Source organism: Mercenaria mercenaria, unplaced genomic scaffold (genome assembly GCF_021730395.1).
Source record: "Mercenaria mercenaria strain notata unplaced genomic scaffold, MADL_Memer_1 contig_806, whole genome shotgun sequence".
Taxonomy (NCBI): Eukaryota; Metazoa; Mollusca; class Bivalvia; order Venerida; family Veneridae; genus Mercenaria; species Mercenaria mercenaria.
The window spans coordinates 60090-66089 of NW_026463711.1; positions in this window are offsets into that span (position 1 = coordinate 60090).

The window sequence follows — 6000 nt, forward strand, 5'->3', positions numbered from 1 at the left end:
ATTTGAACTACACTTGAAAGTGAATTTGAAATAATTTCTTGAATTGTTTTTGAAGTTAAGATAAGGTTATATCCTTGAAGTGCTTTTGAAAAGTACGTTGTTCCAGATTTACCGTCACAAGAATATAGCAAATATAAAAATGTGTTCAATTACCAGGGATACAAATTCAGTGACTTGTTTGAAAGTGTTGTGAAATGTATGGTGTATCAGAAAGACTCAAAAGCTGATATAGAATGTTAAAATGTGTAGTAGCTGAAGTGATATGAAGTAAGAAACATGAAAATACTTCGAAAGTTTCAAAAGAAGTGACGCTTTAGTATTGTCATATAATTTGACAATAAATTGATATCTACTTGATGTGGAATACAGGGAATTGTGAATTTTCTGGATAATCAAATCAAGTGATATTGTAAATGAACTTTCGGGTTTGGGAGTCAAATAGCAAAATATACTGAATTGATGTTATGAACAGACACACGATGAAACACAGTATATGGAACAGTTGTGTTACACATGGAGGTGAAAAAAGTTCTTAATTTTGGCATAAACAAGTATTTTTACTACAGAGTAGAGTGCATGAAGTATAAGCTACTTAAGTGGTTTGCTGGTCCTTGCATCAACAATATAATGTTTACATGTTGATCAAATGTATTTTTGCTGGTTACAGACACTACAAGTGGTGATTTTTGTAAAAGGAAGATTCAAAGCTATGCTAAACTTGAAATATTTTACTTTTTTGTATCACACACACATGACAATGCATGATGTAAGGCAAAAATTGGACTGCAAAGGTATAATTACTGAAAAAATAAACACATTTGTTGGATATTACTTTGTTGCTAAAAACATGTATATTTCAGATTATCTGACAGCTTTAATTCCAGTGTTGATGATAATAAATGAATTCGAAAAAAACAAAAACACATGAATTCTGTCTTTGATGAAGCAAAGTTACTTAAATAAAAGATCATTAATATATTTTCATACAAATCTTTAATAATGATATATACCAGTAATTTGTGACGGACACTACAAAAAATCTCAAGAATGGTTTTGCATGAGATGTGGCAAAATTCATAAAACCAACTTATAAATGATTTTATATTCTGATAAAATGATAGCTAAATGGAAAATGTATTTCGATTTGATAATCTTCAAATAAAAATAAACAACTTGAGCCAAATTGAAACCAATGAAAAGCAAAATGACACAAATCATATAAACACACAGCTAACACTTACACTTTTTATTCAAGAATGTCAATAACTAGAACAAGAAATGAAGTCTATGGTTATGAGCATTACAGGATGAATTGTCTGACGTAAAAAAAACATATCTATAGTCTTTTTGTTATTTTATTTTCAAATTTTTAAATTTATGAGTGTTGAATAGGTTGCCCTATCAGTCTTACTAGGCTTATCTATATAGTGACGCCTGCGTGTTTGAAACCCGTTTCTGCGGTTTTTACCGTTTCACTCGCGTAAGACTCACGTTTACTCGTTCCACGTTTCATGCTACTGCACATTCCCAGAGTGAAGCGCGAACCGTTTAATTCATGTGACCGATCAAACACTACCTAATCGTGAAATGTGTGTCGTGCAGCCAATCAAATGTTCAGTGGACGTTTTCCAATTACCATCTGACAATAAGCAAAACTGGAAGACATTGTTCATTCGTAAAATAAGACTGTTCTACGGATACTTTCAACTGAAAATAATTCGAATAATTTCATAGACATAAACTTCAATCACCACATAGGACAATTTTGTTCCCTTTCTACAGATCATCTCTGCTAATAAGTGTAGTATTCGATATCATTCAGTCATCATCTCCAGTAATCGCCTTACTCTTGAAGCGTAGATATTCGCGACTTAATGAATGAAATACTAAGATCCCGTTAGGCTTGATTTTATTGAGCAATATGCAAAGAATTACAAACAAAAATGTAAAATAGGTATCACTCATCATTAATTATTTGCTAATTTATACCTTTTTAAATAAAAGCGCGATTGTAATTACAATCAAATTGACCAAGAGTAGTGACTTCCCTTTAATATGTTTACACCAATTTGTGTAATGAAAGTGCTATCTTCAGTTCTTGAGAATATGAAATTTTAATGTTGGTTTTACTAGTTCTACGGTAGGTACTGCACTTCGTTTGCGTTTTCAATGTATATATCCATTTTTTCGTTATGCTAAGCCTCCTAATTGTTAAACCACTGCTAACAGGGGCGTAGATGTTAGGGAAACTGTTTAACAGAACATCGAAAGTGACAAACTTCAATCACATTTGGAGGGTAAGAGGGTAGAGGTGTGTGATCAAAACATGAATTGACAAAAATGATCAAGACTTAATGATAGCTCTATTAATGGTTCCATTTTTTTTTTTACTTAGATGCTTTTTCTCTTTTTTCTTTTTCATATGGGCAATATCCCCACTCGCGTCAAACACTTGAAAGACCAAAATAGTTTAAGTAACTTCCAATGAAATTTTCGTCGCTTCCGATGCTTTACGTGATATAGGTTTAAATGCCGAATTGGCCATACATTCAATAAAACTTACGTAAATCGAAAGGGGAATTCAATTCCTCATAAATTTAAAAAGAATAGCAAATAATATAAAAAAATACGAATTTTCTGGTGATTTAAATCCTATGTATGTACTGTACATGATTGATGTTTACCATGTACAGTACGCCAATATGCGCAAGCAATAGAACCAGTTACTTTATACGACCGTGTACTGTGATTTATCCTCCATTATTTTGTTCCTTTAAAATCTGAGGTTTAAATTTCCCCGTCACAAATATAAAACAGTCTAAACGTCGAATTATATTGACTGACTTGAATATTTAATTTTAACCACGAGATCTCCGGCCGTCACCGTTGTTTATTTACTCAAGCAGTAAAACAAATTCAACAATTCATGTTCACCAGTACTGGAGAAATTCCCCTTGTTCTGCAGCCAAATACACTGAACTTTTAATAGCAATTTAGATAGAAAAGCAAGATACCATCTGACCGTACTATTACCACTTGATACCGCGTTAGTTCCATACTGATACGTTATAACTTTCTACGGTACTATAACGATCCTTACTTAATAAAATATTCACCCGAATTCCCTCCCATTTTTGCCTGTCAAATGAGATATACATGCATCTGTATCGCAGAAATAGATCTACAACTGTTTGAAAATTTCAGGAAATATCTAAGCCTGATGTGTAATACGATTACAATTTTATTAGCAAGTAAAGCGTTGCGTCTGACATCCCCACTCCTCCCCCGCATTTCCCCGCGTTTAAGTAAGGTTGAACGTTGTAATCATGGTAATTTGGTAAGAATTTCACTAAAATGTGTTTTTTTTTAAGTTAAAACTTCATAACAGGAAAATATACTATTGGACATTAGACCGGTCAATAGCATAAATTATAGACCAAAGACTTAAAAAAGGTGTTATGATATAAAACTTACTCTTACACGAAAATGAAACAGTCAAGTTATATTTGGTTCATTTGACATAACTGATCGCATAATTTTGCATTATTTTCAAATATTTCATTTCTTTTCTACTCGCATGAACACGCATGAGTTTAAATATTAGAAAAAACAATACTGTAATTGATACATAGTGCGTTTATTTCATCAGAATAATAAGATTTTAACTACATGAAGATAGTTTTAAACAGCTGAACGTATCTGAAAAGTTTTCTACAATATAGAGATATTGCCCGAAGCTATTCGGGCCAATGATGTACTAATTGTGATAAGGTAGATCACAAACAACGCGTAACGTTCAACCACAGGCGGTATCAGACTTTGATCCTCTTATTGACAGAATGGGATATAGTGTCATCTTGTTCCATTAATTGTTTTTCGAGTAGCATTTTGCACATATTTGTATATACATAATCTTTAATAACTATGATAGTGTATGTAAAATTTTGTATAAAAATAAGTAATGTTTTATTTTATTACGATATTATTTTTAGATACATTTAATTATTTTAGTTAAAAATGATAACTGAATAATAAATTGCATATTATATAAAGTTACGCATTTCAACGTTTCATTTTTTATTTATTTGAGATGAGAGATGAGAGATTATAGCATATAGGAAGATAAAATGTATCTACATGTGTTCTAAATCACGCCAGTTCCCGTATTAGAGTTGTATTTTTCCCTAATGTGAATAATTTATCAAAACATCACACTGAATGTAGAATGTATTTTGTGACAGTGTTCACTTGGCGGGTAAATTTATATCTATAATTATTCATCCTCAAAAGTTTAATTCTATTTTTTTTTAATATTTCCTATTAGATAACTTGGCATATACCCTTCCTGATAACTTTGGATTTTAAAATACGCAGCAATTTATAAGAATCGTCCGTTATCATCACTGTATGTATTTCCGAGGAAATGTACCGTTCCTAATGGGGATTATTTCACCTTTATGTAAAACAGTGTTTGAAAAAAAAATAGAGAAGTTCACTGGAATGGAATTAGAAAATGTAAAGCACTGGTTGAAAAAGAAACGATATGAAATATAAAGAAAATCTTTTTTTATGTTTGTTCTTACAGAACAAGTTTTAATTGGTATTTAATCAAGACCAATTAGTTAATATGTTCTGATTCAATTCAGACTTTTGAAATGAAAGCCATATAAGTTTAACAATACCATTTGTGATCAGGCATCATGCAGACGACGCACGTTGAGCATGCGCTTTACCATTTCCACTGTACACGCTGCGCATGTGTATAACGCAACAAATTTGTCTCCCGCTTTCGCATATTAACACGGTTTTAAACTTATTTGATTGGTTGCACGATTAACCAAACGTGTAACGTGAAGCATATACAAATGGTGTCAGGCAAGTATCTAATCATGTGCACGGGGAACAAACACGCAGGCGCCACTGTAAATGCAACAACATTGTCTCTTATCTTTCCTGACAGATCCTGTTTATATGGTGAATTATAAATAAGATCACAATGAATGTAACTTGTTTCCACAGAGTTAATTATATTTTGTGTCAGGGTTCTCCATACATTTTTATTCAAAGCCTTTTTCCCAGAACCGAACCATGTATGGAAATTTGACATTCTCAATTCTAACAAAAATATTATGAATTGAAATTAGAATTTTAAATCTGCTCAATTCACATTCTAAACTTGTTAGAGCAATGTCTGATTTTTCAATTCTAAATCATCATTGCTTGTGAATGTTTCTTTGGTAAAATTCTTAATGTCTGTATGACTGTAAGAATCATTTGCAAATATGATATCTTTCTATTCTTTACCATAATTGTAATGAACTCTTTTTATTTTCGTATTTGTCACTGATATTATGCAAAGAGTAAGTCATACTATTTATGCTATCCAAACCAACAGCATAAAATCTGGAAAGTAGATCCCTCGGAAGCACCAAGAACAAGGCAAACAGTGAAAATTGCAGACTCGGTTTGATTGAGTCTGTTCATGAGCAGTAATGGAAAATGCAACACTGCCCACGCCCCCTAGCACCGGCATAAGTTTTATTTTTATCTAAAATTTAAGGAAGTCTGAATCTGACAGTAAAATCGCTTGGAGTATTTTTATTATCGTTTTAACTGCCTCAGAACTTAACACTGTTATTTTCCATTTATATTTAACTCATTAAGGACGCAGATCGCGTTTATGCGTTCATTTTAACTCTTATCGAGTACCGCATGTCGTATGTATCCGTCAAGAGATAACAGGCGTGTATGCCGAGGATCGCATAAATGCGCTATCCGCCTGATAGTACTGTATGCCGCGTGACGTGATTTTACGTTTGTAAGAGTACCAACGAATGGACTGCTGTCAAAGTCAACCAATGAAAATATTTTACTCTAAAGATTTATAAAACCCGGAAGCGATCGAAACAATCAAAATGTTTATCATTTAAGCATGTTTTAAAATATACTCATCACTAAATATCGGAATTAGAATTATTGCCTGTTTTATCTTCTCATTCT